This window comes from Balaenoptera borealis (assembly GCF_965194805.1).
Source record: "Balaenoptera borealis genome assembly, chromosome: 2".
Taxonomy (NCBI): Eukaryota; Metazoa; Chordata; class Mammalia; order Artiodactyla; family Balaenopteridae; genus Balaenoptera; species Balaenoptera borealis.
In genome coordinates, this window is record NC_138867.1 from 171,376,126 (window position 1) to 171,394,595 (window position 18,470).

Here is an 18,470-nt window from a genome sequence, read left to right on the forward strand (position 1 = left end):
GACAGAGGGGCCAGTGTGACTGGAGTCAGGCAAGCTTGGGAGTTGCAGAAGGTGTTGAGGTCAGAGCTGGATTGAGGTCCTGTTCACTGCAGCATCTTGTGGGTTAACTGGAAGGACTTTGCCTTTCTTTCTCAGTGTGGAAAGTCAGTGGAGGATTTTGGATAGAGAAGTGACAACCATTCAATTTCTGTTTTTAGAGGAACATAGTGGCTTATGGGTTGATAGGCTAAATAGAGGGACAAGATGCAAACAGAAACCTGTTAGAACGTCATTGCAAAGTTCAAGTTAAATGTACAGGGTCCAGATTATTAGTAGTAGGGGTGTTTTGAGAGTCACGTTGAATGTGGCTGTAGTTTCTTTTGTATTTTCATCCCACAATTCGTTTAACTACTGCTGATGTACAGTTAGTTGCTGGACTATTTCCACTTTTCCCAGTTAGGAACAATGCTGCTTTAAGAAATTGTGTACATGCCTTCTGGAGCGTTGCTGAGTTATTCCAGGAGTATGAAATTGCTGGTTTGTAAAGTCTGTGCACGTTTATTTTATTTTAATGCCACAGTTGTTTCTGCAGTGTTTGTGTAATGATACCTGTGTGGTAACATTTAAAACAGGTTTTACTGAAATGCAGAAAAGTGCTTAACTCATACATATGTACAGCTAAATTATCACATGAACACATCCGTGTAAACAGGCAAGAAAAATGTTTTACTCGCATTCCTGATAACCCCTTCTCACTTCGTCCACATAACAAACCTTTCCTTACCCCTCACAAGTGACTAATATTCGAACTCTGACAACATGGCTTGGCTTTTTGTTTTTGAACCCTATGCAAATGGAGCCACACAGTATACATTCTTTAGTGTCTGTCTTAATTTGCCCAGTATTTTTGTGAGGACCTCTAGATAGTAATACGTTTTATTGGGTTCCATTGTTTGACTATTCCGTTTATTTAAGCAGTTCGTGTTGATGGACATTTGTCTTTTCAGCTTGGGGCTATTGTAAATAATGCTGCTGTGAGCATATTTTAGTATTTCTGATAGTGGATAAGTGCATATATTTCTCTTGGGTGTATACCCTGGACTGAAATCACTGGATCACATGGGATGCATATTTCATAGATGATGCCAATTTTCCAAAGTGGTTGTACAAATTTGTTTTTCAACAGGCTATTTTATGGAGTTGGATCAGATGATACTAAAGTTGCCTGCCTTTTTCTTACTGATTTATATATTCCAGATGTGGGCCCTATGGCTGGATACGTTTTGCAAGTAATTTTTCCCACTCTGGCTTGTCTCTTCAGTGTTTTAATTGGTGTCTTCTGATGAAGTGAGTTCTTAATGTTAATGTCACATAATCTTTTTTTTTTTTTTTTTTTTTTGTCAACACAGGACTGAAAAGCCATTTTATTTCCACAGTTACATTCTTAGGATTAATAAAATTATTTTTGGAATGGATCTTGGAGGTAGGGAACCATAATGTTAATAATACCTCACCATTTCCCACACAGACACAAAGCAAATGCACAACACAACACCAGACATATCGAATGTCATCTAATCTTTATGGGCATCATTCTTCTGTTCCTGTGTAAGAAGCATTTACCTACCCTGAAAGGAAGAAGATGTTTCACATTTTTTTCTATAGGTTTTATTGTTTTAGTGTACACATTTAGATCTACACCTTGGAATTGATTTTTTTGTGTTATTGTGTGAGGTAGGATTAAGTTTTATTTTTTTCCATATTAACCCAGCATCATTTATTTTAAAAGTACATCTTTACCCCAGGGATTTTTCACCTTTATCATATACTGAATTCCATATGTGTTGGGTCTAAATTTGGACTTTATTCTATTCTGTTGGTCTATTTGTTCACACACCATGCCACAGTGTTTAAATTATAAATCAGAGGCTTTATAATAAGTTTCAGTGTCTGAATGGACTAGTTCCCCCTCATGGTTTTTCTTTTTAAGTGTTTTTCTAGGTATTCTTGTATGTATATGTGTGTGTGCGGGGAGGGAGGTATATGTACTTGTCTATTATCTTGTCCAACTCCATAAAAGTAGCTTGTTGGTATTTTTATTGGCATTGCCTTGAATTTATAATTTATAAATTAACTTGGGTGAATTAACGTCTCTATAATGTTAAGTCATCTTATCCAAGAACAGGGAATGTCTTCTGATTAGTTCAAGTCTACTTTAGTGTATGTCAGGAATGTTTAAGAATTTGCTTTGTAAAAGTTTTCTACATTCTTGTTAGGTTTTCCCTAAGTATTTAATCTTACATTGTAAATTAAATTTTCTCTACCATTATGTCTTCTCTTCACAATTTCTGTATATGAGAGCTACTAATTTTGTATCTTGATTTTATAATTTGATACTTCACTGAATTCTTTCATTTTTTGAGTTCATTTTATTATTTATTTTCTGGGATTTTCCAGGCATACTACCATATCATCTGCAAACTGAGTGAGCTTTGCTTGTTTATCAACTCTTATGCCTCTTATTGTTTTTGATTGTCTGATTGCATTGGCTTGTACCTCTAGTATGATAATAGAGAGCATTCTTGCCTCGTTCTAGAGGTAATGCCCCTATTGTTTTTCCATTCATTAAGATAAATGTTCTTTAGAACTAAGGTGTACAGTTGACCCTTGAACAACGTGGGGGTTAGGGACACCAACCCTCCACACAGAAAATCCATGTATAACTTTACTGTTTGCCCTCCATATCCATGGTTCCACATCCAAGGATTCAGTTGCAGATTGTATAGTGTTGTAGTACATATTGTTTGAAAAAAAAAAATCCATGTATAAGTGGACCCATGCAGTTCAAACCTATGTTGTTCAGGGGTCAACTGTATATTTTATCATATTGAGAAGGTATCCTGTGTTCTTGAATGTTTTACCATGAATGGGTATTGTATTTTGTGCAAGTTTTTCTGAACATCTATGAGGAGGATTGTGATTCTCTTCCTCTGATTTATCAATATAGTATATGATATTAATAAATTTCTCAATACTCAACAGATTTTGTGTCCCTAGAATGAATTTTATTGGCCATGGTATATTATTTTCTTAATGTTTTGTTGGATTCTGTTTGCTAGTATTTTTAGAATTTTGCATTGGTATTCATGAATAATTGATGTGTGGTTTCTTAGTACCATCTGTCTGGTTTGGGTATTAGTATTATGGCTGCTTCATGAGAGGAATTAGGAATTTTTGCCTCCTTTTCAGTGCTCTGGAATAATTTGTACAGCATTAAGACTATGTGGTTTTTAGAAGATTTGGTAGAATTCTTTGTGAAACCATCTGGGTGGAGTGCTTTTTAGTGGTTTGTTTTCTTAGGAACTTTATTTCTTTAATGGAATTAGTCTGTTTTAAGCTTTCTAACCTGAATGGAGTCAGCACTGGTAATCTGTATTTTCCTAGGAAATTGTTCATTTCATCTAACATAGAGGTCAGCAAAGTGGTTATGTGACTTTAAAAATATTTTTTGATTCAGTGGTCATCACCTCTTATTTTTTGTATATTTGGTTTCTCATTTCGTGCATCAAATAAGCTAGTAGTTTATTTGTTTTTTGAAAAAAATGGAATTAATTTCTTTTTATTTATTTATTTAGGCTGTACCGGGTCTTAGTTGCAGCATGCGGGATCTTTAGTTGTGACATGCGGACTTCTTAGTTGCGGCATGCAGGTGGGATCTTAGTTCCCCGACCAGGGATCGAACCTGGGCTCCCTGCATTTGGAGCGCGGAATCTTACCCACTGGACCACCAGGGAAGTCCCTTCCTCATTAATTTCTGCTTTTATCTCCACTACTTCCTTATGCTTTCATTTTGGTTTATTTTTCTTTTTCTAGGTTTTTTTTTCTTAACTAGTAATTAATTTATTCTTATTCTTTCATTTCATTCACAAGTGTTTTGTGCAGTGAATTTTCCTCTGCTCACTGCTTTGAATGCATCCCGTAGATTCTAATATGTAGTTTTGATTATCATCATTTCTTTACAGTTGTGTAATTTCAGTTTGTATTTTTCTTTTCACTTAGGAGTTAATAAGGTTTTTAAATATCCAGGTACAAGAGCCCTTTTTGTTTTTGTTAGTAAAGTCTAGGTTTATTTTATGTTGATTATTCTGCAATTTGAATATAATATGCCTAGATCTAGGCTTTTTTTTTTCCTTTTTTCTTTTTTGTATTGATCCCATTTTGTATTGATGATCTCTTAGTTTCCTGTATCTGTGGTGGTTTGCTGTCTCATTAATTTTGGAAGATTCTCATCCGTTATTACTTCAAATATTCTGTTCTTTTCTCTCATTCTTCTCCTGGTATTCCCATTATATGCATTTACACCTTTTGTAAATCGTCTTACAGTTCTTGGATATTGTTTTTCTTTTCATATTTTTCTTTGCATTTCAGTTTTGAAAGTTTCACTGCTGTATCTTCAAGCTCACTGATGATTGATTCTTTCTTCAGCCACGTCCAGTTTACTGAGCCCATCCTTTGATAGCATCCTTCATTTCTGATACAGTGTTTTTTATTTTTAGCATTTCCTTTGATTCTTTTTTTTAATTTTAATTTTAATTTATTTATTTTTGGCTGTGTTGGGTCTTCGTTGCTGTGTGCGGGCTTTCTCTAGTTGCGGCAAGCAGGGGCTACTCTTCGTTGCAGTGCATGGGCTTCTCATTGCGGTGGCTTCTCTTGCTGCGGAGCACGGGCTCTAGGCGCGCGGGCTTCTGTAGTTGTGCAGGCTCAGTAGTTGTGGTGCATGGGCTTAGTTGTTCCGTGGCGTGTGGGATCTTCCCAGACCAGGGCTCGAACCCGTGTCCCCTGCATTGGCAGGTGGATTCTTAACCACTGCGCCACCAGGGAAGTCCTTGATTCTTTCTTAAAGTTTCCATTTCTCTGCTTACATTATCCATTTGTTCTTACGTATTCCCTTTATCCATTAGAACCCATACCATATTAACCACAGTTAATTAAAATTCCTAGTCTGGTAATTCCAAAATCTCTGCCATAACTGAGTCTGGTTCTGATGCTTGCTTTCTTGTTTTAGACTATTTCTTTTCTTTTTTCCTTGCCTTTTAATACGCCTTGCAGTTTTTTTGTTGAAATCTTGACATGATGTGTTGGGTAAAGTGAACTGCAGTAGACAGTCCTTTAATGTGCTTTATATTTTTCTAGCTAGAAGTTAGCCTATGTTTGCTGGTTGCTGTAGCTATTGTGTCAGAGGCTAAAGTATCCTCCAGTGTCCTTATTTTTATCTTCCCTGTTCTTGGGTTCTTCTAGAGACTCTTTTTTTTAATTTTTATTTATTTACTTATTTTTGCAGCCTCTCAAATTTATTTGGGTTTGCTTAATTTTTATTTTTATCTTTTGGCTATGCTGTGCAGCTTGTGGGATCTCAGTTCCCCGACCAGGGATTGAACCCCGGGCTGCAGCAGTGAAAGCCTGGAATCCTAACCACTAGGCCACCAGGGAACTCCCTAGAGACTCTTTAAATAGGAGTTTAAGACTAGCAATTCTTTAAACTGTAGTCCTTTGTTCTACATGAGCCCAGGAAAATCCTTTCCCTTCAGTTTAAGCTACATGCGTTCCTTTATATTTGTCTTTAGCCCACTGCTACTTTTATGAATTCAGAATAAAAGCTGATTTTTTTTTAAAGTACTCAGTTATGCCTTGAGAATCTAAGTAGATAAATAAATCTGCTTTCTAAAGACAAGTTCCAGCCTCAGGCCTTTGACAATCCTTCTGACTTAATATTTGTGATAACTAAAAAAAAAAAAAGTTTCTCTACCTTACCCAAGAAGAAGGGAGATTTGAATACTGTAACATAGATTAACTGCCGTCTTCTACACACCACTGTAAATTAGTCATTCACCTGAGAAGACACAGGTGAAATAAGTCAACTTATCAGCTGGAAACTGGGACCATTTATTGAGTGCTGTCTGTTCAGCCTCACTTCATTTCCTCTCAACTGCAGTACCTTTCATGCTGGCACCACCTGATAGATCAGTTGGGCTTATAGTGCATTATGCCAGGGGGGCAGGGTCACAGGGCTTCCATCTTCCGTTTGTCTTCCTGAAGTCCCTGCACCCTTTCCACTTGCAGTGCTCCATGCAGGTCTTTGGGTGCTTGGTGGGGGGCAGTTGCACATCTGTGAGTGAAGGTGGTGAGTGTTCTGCAGATCAAAAGTTTTCCTCAGCTCATTAGTGAAGAAATAGCAATTATTGACTGGCTCTTGCCTACATTTGAAAAAAAATGTACCCTGGAGACCAAGCCCAAGGGGAGAAGAGCACTTTCTCTCAGCATTGAGTAAAATATGACTATTTCTTTAATTAGGAGCCCTGGGAGTCCAGCACAGCTACTCCCTCAACCCAGTTCCTCCATCATGTCAATTAACAGGGCAGAAGGAAACTGAATTCCCATCGCCACCTAAGTGGCTCAGAGCTCTTGCATCTCATTGCACTGTTCTGCCAGTTCTTGGGACAGACGTGATACCTTACACAGTCTCTCTGGAGAGGACTTGTAATTATACTCCTACCCGGTCTTCTTGTCTCACTGTGGCTTTCAGTTCTTGGGGCCTCTCCAGCAGGAAGCAGCTCTATCTTGTGTAATGTTTGGGTAATTCCACTCCACTCAGGATTTTTTCCTCTCTAGGGAACCAGTGAATATCAGTTAAGTGCCTTACACTGGACTAGGCTTTGGGAAGAAAGACATGGTGCTGTCCTTAAAGGAGTAAAGGTCTAGGAGGAGAGACAGATATAAACAACAAATAAGATAGTTAGTATGGCCTGGTAATCCATTAACGAGGCCCCGAGGAGGGATGTTGAACTTTGGGAGTTCAAGGAAAGCCATATTGAAGAGATGATGCAAGCTAAGTTTAGAAAGCTTATTTATAGTGTTCAGGATCAGATTTGAATAAGCATGTCGATCCTGAGTGCAAAGGCACAGAAAAACACATAATAACATTCTCTGACAAGTAAAAGGACAATCTTTGAAGTAGGAGATAAAGCTGAAGGGATAACATGGGACATTATATAACACACATGTACATCAGGACTTTATCAGTCTCAGTTTAAATGTTAGTTGAAGTTGATGGAAATCCATTGGCATCTGATGAGATTTGCTGTGTAGGAAGAAAGGTAGCCTGTGCATGCTCCTTAGTAGAATGGAATGAAGGGGGCCTGTTCATATTTGCTGCATAATAAACTACCCCAAACACCGTGGTTTACAACAACCACCACTTACTTCGTTTACAATTCTGTTGCTTGACAATTTGGGCTGTTCTTAGCTGGGCTTATTACCATGTGCTTGCAGTTGGCTGCTGGTTTGGTTACTTGCGCTTCACTTCGGTCTCATCCCCCAGTAGTCTAGATGGGGCCTGTACACATGATGCCAGAAGGTTCCAGAAGAGCACAAGCTCCACCCTGCAGGGTGCTTTTCAAGCCCCTGCATGTTTCATGTTTGTCTGCACCCCATTGCCCAGTGCAGTCACATGAGTGAGCCCAGTGTGGAAGGGTCCTCAGAATTACACAGAAGGGACATGGGTACAGGAAAGGGAAGAAATGGTACCTATTTTTACAGTCGCCACAAGGCCAGTGTTTATATTGCAAGAATTTCAAATGAGGGAGAATAGCTTTATATAGATACAATTGACATATAAGAAGCTGCACATTCTTAAAATAAACAATTTGATAAGTTTTGACCTATATGTACACTTGTGAAACCATTGTCACAATCAAGGTGGTGAACCCCCAAAAGTTTCCTCATGTCCCTTTGTAATCCTTTCCCATCATTACCCAGGCACCCAATGAACAGATAAGGTTCTTGTTCTCTGGCGCTTCGGTCACTAAGATGTGTTCATCTGTTTAGTCAACAAATGTCCGTTGATGCTCTGTTCCAGACCTATGGCCTCCTTCTCCATGCAAGGACTCTTCTGTCTAGAGACCAGTATTTTAGGTCCATTCTGTTTTGGGCCTTAGGAAAACTAGGGTCTAACCCTTACTCTTTTTTTCTCTTCCTTTTCCTTTCATTAATTGTTCTGAGTCGTGGTAAATCAGTGGTTCTCATTCAGGAGTGATTTTGTCCCTAAGGGATATTTGGCAATATCTGGAGTTGTTTTTTTTCTTGGCTGCACTGCACAGTTTCCAGGATCTTAGTTCCTTGACCAGGGGTCGAGTCCTAACCACTGGACCACCAGGGAATTCCCTATTTTTTTGCTTTTTTTTTTTCTTAATTTATTTATTTATTTTTGACTGTGTTGGGTCTTTGTTGCTGCGTGCAGGCTTTCTGTAGTTGTGGTGAGCAGGGGCTACTCTTTGTTGCGGTGCGCGGGCTTCTCATTGCAGTGGCTTCTCTTGTTGCAGAGCACGGGCTCTAGGCATGCGGGCTTCAGTAGCTGTGGCATGCGGGCTCTAGAGTACAGGCTCAGTAGTTGTGGCACACCGGCTTAGTTGCTCCGCGGCATGTGGGATCTTCCCGGACCAGGGTTCAAACCCTTGTCCCCTGCATTGGCAGGCGGATTCTTAACCACTGTGCCACCAGGGAAGCCCTTTTTACTTTTTTGAATGGGATGTGAGAGTGGCGGAAACTGCTGGCATCTAGTGGATAAGGCCACAGATGCTGCTAAACATGCTACAATGCATAGGGCAGTACCCATCCCCCGCTCCAAGAATTATCTGGCCCCAAATTTTAACAGTACCCAGGTTGAAAAACCCTGTGGTAGAATAATAATTTCTATACCTGCAACTAATTGAAAGATGGAGGACAATCAGATACTGTTCAGGCTTATTAGGATGGTCCTATCTTGGCTTCATCTTAGTTCAGTGTCCCAGGTCACCAGGGTCAGAGGTTCCATAGAATGGTTGGAAGCTAAGACATTGCACTGAATAAAGTGATTTTTTTTTTGCAGTAGCAATCAGTTTTTATCTCACCCTCAGACCTCTCCTGGAGAAGAATGCAGCTGGGCAGAACTTTGTGGGGTGCAGCATCCTGCCAATAGATATACCTCTTTTTGGCACAAGATGGGGGCACAAATAAATAAATATTGTGTTCATGAATATGGTATTCACTGCTTTTTCAAAATGTGTACATTTGATACTTAACACTGATTTTCTATAATCACCCCAGCAATTATTTATAAATGAAGAATCTGAGGCTGCTTAGAGACAGAGAGTAAATGATAAAGTTAGGATTCAAACATTGGAATCTGCCTGCGTCCAAATCTGGTATTCACCAAGAGGGTTCATCGTTCCTCAAGTCAACCCAAGACAGGCTTTAATTCTTTGCTCTCGTTTCAAGAGAATCTCCCCATGGAGCTGAACCAGTATAAAGGATGCTCTGCCCTCCCAGTTCCCTGTTGTAGGGAGTCCTTGTTTGGGGCCATTTCCTGGTCCAATCCTTAGTCTCTAGATCCAGGAAAGTTCTCTCCTGGACTCTACAGATCTGGTCTCCAGCACATGGTGCTCCCGGGGAGATTCAGAGGGCTGAGCCTTGCACAGGGCCCCCTCCTACATGACATCCTTGGTGCCCTAAGTCAGAGCTCTGGGGATTCATTCAGGCTCATCTAAATCCATAGCATGATCAACCCTCTCTAGTCAGCTTTTCTACCTGTTCTGCTGATAATGGATCCCTTTGTACCTTCACATGGTGAACATGGACCCAGACAGCTCTCATGGATCTTCTGATGGCTAACAATTATTGAGTGCTTATACCGGACACTGTTCTGGGCTCTCTTATGTGTACCATTTAATCGCCACCAGAACTCTTCAGGAAATATATTATGGGGCATAGAGGCACAGAGAAGTTAAATAACTTGCATGAGATTGCACTCGTAGTGAATGATGGCGATATTAACCCAGAGCCCTCTTAGCCTCTATGTTCTGCCACCCCTCAAAATATGATAAGTGCTATGGAAACGAATGAATAGGGGGATGGTGGTCAGGGTGGGGCTCTCGGAAGTGCTGACAGTTTTGATTTGAAGCCCAACTTGTGAAAAGGAAACAGGTGTGTGAAGATTTGGGGAAGCATGGGCCAGCCAAGGAAGACAGCGAGTAGATTGCTTTGGACCTTTATTCCAGATCAAATGGATTGACAAAGACCAGAATTTCCCTTCTCTTAAAGTAGACACTACAACGATTTTCCTAAATAAGTTTCTTATTAAGTTTCATATTATCCGCAGTATAGGTCAACAGCCAACACCAAAGCAAGAATCAGTAAGTAAAATCTTATGGCGTGAGGGAGGTTGGTATGAGATGGTCCAAGTAATGGTTTTCAGACCAAGACCAGGGAAAAACATGGTCCAGTAGGCATGGTGCTAGAATAACCGAGAGGGTTAAAAGATGAGCCAGTGTGTAAACTTTTGTTGTCACTCTTGTCCTCTCTTCTCCCCATCTGCATTCCTTGACTTGATTTCTCCTCCCATGATGCTTGTAGGAATCTATATCCTTGAAATAGTTTGTTTTCATGAGAAGTTTTGCTATTGGTTGGCCATTTTTTAAAAAAACTTTTTCTTGGAGTATAGTTGATTTACAATGTTGTGTTGGTTTCAGGTGTACGGCAAAGTGAATTAGTTATCCATATATCCACTCTTTTTTAGATTTTTTTCCTATATAGAGTTGGCCATTCTTTCTTGGTGGATGGTGAACATTCTGGTGTGCTGCTTCAAGTTTGTCTTTGGCTCAGGAATGTTTTCTTCTAGTATATCATAAATGGTACTACTTTTCTATGTCTTCAGGTAACATATTCAGGAACACCAGTTATCAGCACTTGGGATCTCTGTTGCCTGCCCTTAACTTCCATTATCTCACTGAGAGTACGTTCCTCTAGTGAAAAGTCTCCTCAGAGCCCCCTTCAGTTCCTCAGACTGTAGATGAAGGGATTCAGCATGGGGGTGACTACTGTGTACATCACCGAGGCTACTGAACCCTTTCTGGAGGGATGGGCTGTTCCAGAAGTGAGGGAGACCCCAAGGCCTGCACCATAGAACAAGGAGATGACTGAGTGGTGAGACCCACAGGTGGAAAAGACTTTATACTTCCCACCAGTAGATGAAATGCCCATTATGGAGGAGATAAGAATAAGAGAAAAGGATCCCAATCAGGGGAATAACACCCAGCAGGCCAGTTACAAAATACAGCAGGATGTCATTAACAAGGGCATCAGAGCAGGTGAGCTTGAGAATCTGAGCAAGTTCACAGAAAAAGCGGGGGATTTCTGTCTCTTTGCAGAAGGACACCCTCAAAACCAAGCTTTGCAACAAAGAATATGTCAGGCAGATCAACCAAGAAAGCAAAAGCAGGAGACCACAAAGGCGAGGGTTCATGATGACCGTGTAGTATAGGGGGTGACAGATGGCCACGAACCGGTCATAGGCCATCACTGTCAGTAGCAAATTAGCCCAGCGAAGATCATGAAAAAATACATCTGGGTAAGGCAGCCTTCATACGTGATGCCTTTGTTCTGCGTCTGGATGTTCACTAACATCTTGGGGACTGTGGTGGTGTTGAAACATGTCAGTGAAGGACAGGTTGGAGAGGAAGAAGTACGTGGGGGAGTAGAGGTGGGAGTCTGAGATGACGGCCAGGATGGTGAGCAGGTTCCCTATAACACAGACCAGGTACATGGACAGGAACAGCCCAAAGAGGATGGGCTGCAGGTCCATATCTTCCGAAAGGCTCAGAAGGATGAATTTTGAAATAGCTGTTTGGTTCCCTGTTTCCATATAACTTATGGAAATTGCCTGGAAAGAGGCAAGAATAATGTTCAAACAATGACAAAACAGGAATGTGCCATGCATTTGAAACTCATTCACTCATGAAGTCTTATGTTTTATCTAGCGTTTTCTAGACCAAGATCTCCTCAATAATACTGTCCCTTCTCTGCTTCGACCACTACTACCAGGAACACCTCTTTATAAATGAATGTCCCACAACATGCAGGGGTGTCTTGCATCTTCCCTGACTCACTCACTATTCCTTTGCTGTATAATTCCTGCGAAACTACCAGCCTCGGTAACATCTCCTTTCTGCCTTGCCATTGTGGTCTCTTCAAGTTCCAGGGAAACGTAGAGAGAAAGAGATCATTGGGAGTTGCAGAATTTAATGACGTTTTATTACCCTCATGCCATTTGCCTTGAAATAATATCTTGAAGCACACACCATTCTCTGTCTCAAGTTTGACTCGGAGGAGGATATTGTGCGAAGATTTTATAGATAATTCCTCCATTATCATATAGTAACTTCTCCATTACTCTCCCAATTTGTCCCTCTATCGTTGTCGTAATGATCAATGTAGCATAATACACCCCAGTTCCAAAGACCAAATCAGAACTCCCACCATACATTCTAATTGTGCCCTGCATGCTCGTGTTGCAGTTCTTTAAATTTCTTTAGGTTGAGAGGACTATGCCTTTTCTGTTTCATGTTAATTTTGTAACCTGAGCACTTAGTACAGTACTTGGTATATAATAGGTGCTCTATAAATAGTTGTTGAATGAATGACAGAAATTGTCAGGATGTGTAGAGGCAATTCCCTATCATAAAATCTTTTTTTTTAATTAATTAATTAATTTTTGGCTGCATTGGGCCTTCGTTTCTGCACACGGGCTTTCTCTAGTTGCGGCGAGCGGGGGCTGCTCTTCGTTGTGGTGCGTGTTCTTCTCATTGTGGTGGCTTCTCTTGTTGCAGAGCACAGGCTCTAGGCGCACAGGCTTCAGTAGTTGTGGCACGTGGGTTCAGTAGTTATGGCTCATGGGCTTAGTTGCTCCACGGCATGTGGGATCTTCCCAGACCAGGGATCGAACCATGTCCCCTGCATTGGCAGGCGGATTCTTAACCACTGCACCACCAGGGAAGTCCCTATCATAAAATCTTTTAACCAAGAACAAAGAGACCATTTATCATGAAGCCTTTTCAACTGAAAATAAAGAGAATGAGAGCCTTCTACCTTTTATGTCCCTCCTTAAAATTAAAAAAAAAGTCTTAATTTCTGTTTGAATATTACGTCTCTACCACAGGAGGGAATTTCTAAACTAAGAGACAGTTATCCTCAATTTCATATACATTTAAGAAAAAGTTCCTTCCTTTGAGTTGAAATGTGTCTTTTTATAACTTACATGGTTTTAGTTCCTCTCTCTGAAGATCATTTCTCTTTGTCATGATAATATTTAGATATTTGTAGACATCTAAATGGTTCTCTGCATCTCCTCATCTTCTATTTATTCCACAATTATTTGAGTGCCTACTGTAGGCCAGGCAGTGGGTTAGAACTAAGTATAGAAAGGTAAGAGGCATGGGCTCTGCTTTCCTGTAGCGTTGAGTGTTATGGAAATGTCGCTGCCTTTGACTCCTCTGAGGTAATTATTCTGATTAAGACTCTTATGATCCATCCACTCAAGGAAAGTGATGAGTAGGAGTATTAACTGGTCATACTTAAGGAATATTAACTTAGTTGAAAATTCAAGAAAGTTTGTAAAAGGAGATGAATGAGGACAGGCAACTTTTCAAACAGTGCAATGGACATAAATACAGACATATCAATGGGACAGACTGGACAGTCATGAAACAGATATTAGCCAATATGAGAATTTAGTTTGTAATATAGATATATCACAAATTAACCCATAAAAGATAAATGATGTAATAAATGGTGTTTAGAAAACTAGAAAACATTTGAAAAATACCTCAAAATAAATACCTAACAGAAAAGAGAGTGACTGGCAAAACTGAAATCAGAACACAATTAGAAATGAATACAAATAATGTATTTATATGACTTCATGAAGTGTGCAAGCTTCCTAAATAGAAGAGCAGTGAAAGGAATCACAAAGGATTAGATCAGTAGTTTAAAAAACATTCAGTAGGGACTTCCCTGGTGGTCCAGAGGTTAAGAATCCACCTTCCAATGCAGGGGACGCGGGTTTGATCCCTGGCCTGGGAACTAAGATCCCACATGCCATGGGGCAACTAAGCCTGCGCGCCACAACGAAAGATCCCAAATGCTGCAACGAAGATCGCACGTGCTGCAACTAAGACCTGATGCAGCCAAATAAATAAATAAATAAATAAATAAATAAATAAATAAATAAAATACATTCAATAAATCATGTGTTTATCAATAATACCAAGTGACATGAGGTAGGGAGGATTTATAAGAAAATATAAAAGTGCAATAACAATATATTAGCTTGTATAAACAGTAAGAAAAAAAATAGAAAAAAATAAAAGGCTAAATACAAGTGGATAAAAACATGAAAAAATGCTCAAGTTCCATAAATATATCAATGAAAACCAAAGTAAAGGAACAATTAGATGCTATTTTTGTAGACTTTATTTTTTAGAGTAGTTTTAGTTTACAGAAAAATTGAGCAGAAAGTGGAGTTCCCATTTATTACCCCTCTCCCTGCTGGTCCTTGGTTTTACCTATTATTAACATTTTGCATTGCTGTGATACATTTGTTATCATTAATGAACCATTATTCATATATTATTATTAACTAAAGTCCATAGTTTAGAGTTAACTCGGTGTTGTATTGTTTTATGGGTTTTGTCAAATGCATAATATTATTTATCCACCATTATAGTATCATACAGACTACGCTAAAAATCCCCTGTGCTCCATGTAATCTTTCCCCTCTCCAACCACCGGCAACCACTGATCTTCTTACTGTCTCTATAGTTTTGCCTTTTCTAGAACGGCATATGGTTTGAATCGTGTAACCTTTTAAGACTGATTTCTTTTACTTACATATGCATTTACAGTTCTTCCATGTCCTTTGATGGCTTAATAGCTCACTCCCTACTATTCCTAAATAATATTTAATTGTCTGGATGTAACCACAGTTTGTTTACTGAAGAACATCTTGGTTCCTTCCAATTTTGGTCACTTATGAATAAAGCTACATAAAATTTGTAGAAGTTTTTGTGTGGACATAAGTTTACAACTCACTTGGGTCAATACTAGGAACACAACTTCTGGGTAATATGGCAAGACTATGTTTCCATTTAAGGAAATAGCAAACAAAACAAAACAAAACCAGTACCAAATTTAATGAGACTATCAAATGTTGGTCATAATCAGTGAAATTGGCATGACTGTGTTTGAAAAGACGCCTTTCGGCTAAGCTATTCTAGAGATCAAGTTAGTAAGTATTTGGAACCCTCCAAATGTATATATACACTGGGAGCCCTCTATTTTAATTCTAAGAAAATAGGTTATCAGATTGGTCCCAAAAGATTTAGGTATGAGGCTTCCCTAGTGGCGCAGTGGTTGAGAGTCTGCCTGCCAATGCAGGGGACACGGGTTCGAGCCCTGGTCTGGGAAGATCCCACATGCCGGGGAGCAACTAGGCCCGTGAGCCACAACTACTGAGCCTGCGCGTTTGGAGCCTGTGCTCCGCAACAAGAGAGGCCGCGATAGTGAGAGGCCCGCGCACCGCGATGAAGAGTGGCCCCTGCTCGCCGCAACTGGAGAAAGCCCTCGCACAGAAACGAAGACCCAAAGCAGCCAGAAATAAATAAATAAATAAATTTATTAAAAAAAAAAAAAAAGATTTAGGTATGAGACTGTTGCAACATTACTTCTAATGTTATGGTACTTTTATTTTATTTTATTGAACAGAATGGATGAATGAATGATTTTCTTTTTGGCCATGCCGTGTGGCATGTGGGATCTTAGTTCCCCAACCAGGAATTGAACCCATGCCCCCTGCATTGGGAGTGTGGAGTCTTAACCACTAGACCACCAGGGAAATCCATTATGGTATTTTAGAATGTACTGTGGAGTATTGCTGTTACAGTACAGGCATACCTCATTTTATTGTGCTTCACTTTATTGTGCTTCACAGATACTGCATTTTTTACAAATTGTTAACTAAGTCTATTGACGCCGTATTACCAATAACATTTGCTCACTTCATGTCTCTGTCACATTTTGATAATTCTCACAATGTCTCAAACTTTTTATTATACTTATTATATTATACTTTACTTATATTATACTTGTTTATTATCAGTGATCTTTGATGTTACTACTATTACTCACTGAAGGCTCAGATGACGGTTAGCATTTTTTAGCAATAAAGTATTTTTTAGTTAAGGTTATACACATTGTTATTTTAGTCATAATGCTATTGCACACTTAACAGACTACAGTCTAGTGTAAACAACTTTTATATGCACTGGGAAACCAAAAAAAATTCGTGTGACTCACTATTGTGCTATTCGCTTTGTTGTGGTGGTCTGGAACCAAACTCGCAATATCTCAGGGGTCGGCCTTGTATAATGTTTATAGAACATTACTGTTAGAGTACAGATCTTCCTTGACTTGTAAAGGGGTTATGTCCTGATAAACCCATTGTAAATTGAAAATATCATTAAGTTGAAAACGCATTTAATACACCTAGCCTACCCAACATCATAGCTCAGCCTAGCCTACGTTAAGCATGCTCAGAACACTTACATTAGCCTACAGTTGGGCAAAATCATCTAACACAAAACTCATTTTTTTTTTAATTTTTTATTTTATTTTATTTTATTTTATTTTTATTTTATTTTTGGCTGTGTTGGGTCTTCATTGCTGCGCACTGGCTTTCTCTAGTTGCGGTGAGCGGGGGCTACTCTTTGTTACAGTGCGCAGGCCTCTCATTGTGGTGGCTTCTCTTATTGTGGAGCACGGGCTCTAGGGTGCACGGGCTTCAGTAGTTGTGGCACGTGGGCTCAGTAGTTGTGGCTCGCGGGCTCTAGAGCGCAGTCTCAGTAGTTGTGGCGCACGGGCTTAGTTGCTCCGCGGCATGTGGGATCTTCCTGGACCAGGGCTCGAACCCGTGTCCCCTGCGTTGGCAGATTCGTAACCACTGCGCCACCAGGGAAGGCCCAAAACTCATTTTTAAATTGAAGTATAGTTAATTTACAATGTTGTGTTAGTTTCAAGTGTACAGCAAAGTGGTTCAGTTATATATATATAATGTAAAGAATATATTCTTTTCCATTAGAGGATATTACAAGATATTGAGTATAGTTCCCACAAAGCCTGTTTTATAATAAAATGTTGACTCACTCATGCAATTTATGGAATACTGTACTGGAAGTGAACAACAGAATGATTGTATGGGTACAGAATGGTTGTAAGTGCATCGGTTGTTTACTCTCCTGATTGCCTGGCTGATTGGGAGCTGCCGTGGCTGCCACTGTCCAGCATCATGAGAGAGTACCACACGTCACGAGCCGGGGAAAAGAGCAAGAATCATAATTTATAGTACGGTTTCTACTGAATGCTAATCGCTTTCACTTCATTATAAAGTCAAAAATAGTAAAGTTAGGGCTTCCCTGGTGGCACAGTGGTTGAGAATCTGCCTGCCAGTGCAGGGGACACGGGTTCGAGCCCTGGTCTGGGAAGATCCCACATGCCGCGGAGCAACTGGGCCTGTGAGCCACAATTACAGAGCCTGCGCGTCTGGAGCCTGTGCTCCCAACAAGAGAGGCCGCGATAGTGAGAGGCCCGCGCACCGCGATGAAGAGTGGCCCCCGCTTGCCGCAACTAGAGAAAGCCCTCGCACAGAAACGAAGACCCAACACAGCCATAAATAAATAAATAAATAAGATTTTTTAAAAAAAAGAAATAGTTACTTTAAAGAAAGAAAGAAAGAAATATAATCCATCTTAGTGACACAGTGTTTAAAAAAAAATAACCTCCTTTGCAAAGCCTCCCACAACTCCCCACCCAGCCCTCTCCAGAATCCCAGTGTCCAGCCACCCGGTGGGCATAATGACAAGGTGCCGACCGCGTTCAGATGAGCTCAGCGGAAACCAACGGTGAAGACAGGCTGCCCAGAGGCGCCGAGGAGCTCTGGACAGGCCGTGTCCCTGGACGCCCAGGCACAGCTCGTACCTCAGCCCACGAGGCGTCATGCGTCCCGTGCTTGTGTTGCAACAAAAATAGAAATGAGACTTTTTTTCCTGATAAACAAGGAAATAAGGAAACAATGAACAGGCTGGCAAATAACATAAGCAGGCCTGAAAGAGTTAAGCAATCTTTGTCATTCTTAGTTGTTAACTACTAACAAACACTTGTCGTTAGACTTGTCCTTCACAAAGATGATTACTCTCTGACTCCATATGAATTACCCTTTGCACCTGGCATTTCTTCTCCCCCTATACTCCCTTGCAGCACTCTTCATTTCAGGAAGAAGGTCACGGGCTAATAACCTCAGGGACAACAGACCCATTTGCTGAGCCGCCTGACCCCAGCTTCAGCCATAAATTTGCACAAGAAAAGAAATGCAAGACCTTTATTACTTTGAGCCTTATCACATACCGCAGAACACGAGCCCTGGGCTATATAACCTTTCCTTATTCCCCAGGGAAGGTGGGGGCACAGTTCTCGTGCACTAGCCTGCTGTGCTACCCCTTTGCCAGGAAAGTTTAAGCTATTTTTCTCGTTCCTCCAAAACTCTGTCTCCGTATTGCTTTTTAGCATCAGTG

General features: G+C 40.2%; 1 pseudogene across 1 annotated transcript; it reads right to left on the reverse strand.

Annotated features, from left to right (window-relative positions):
• Positions 1 to 8,106: 8,106 nt before the first annotated feature.
• Positions 8,107 to 16,826, reverse strand: LOC309624620 (olfactory receptor 7D4-like; annotated as a pseudogene). The gene has a single exon. The product of its transcript is annotated as an olfactory receptor 7D4-like (transcript).
• Between the last annotated feature and the right edge of the window lie 1,644 nt (positions 16,827 to 18,470).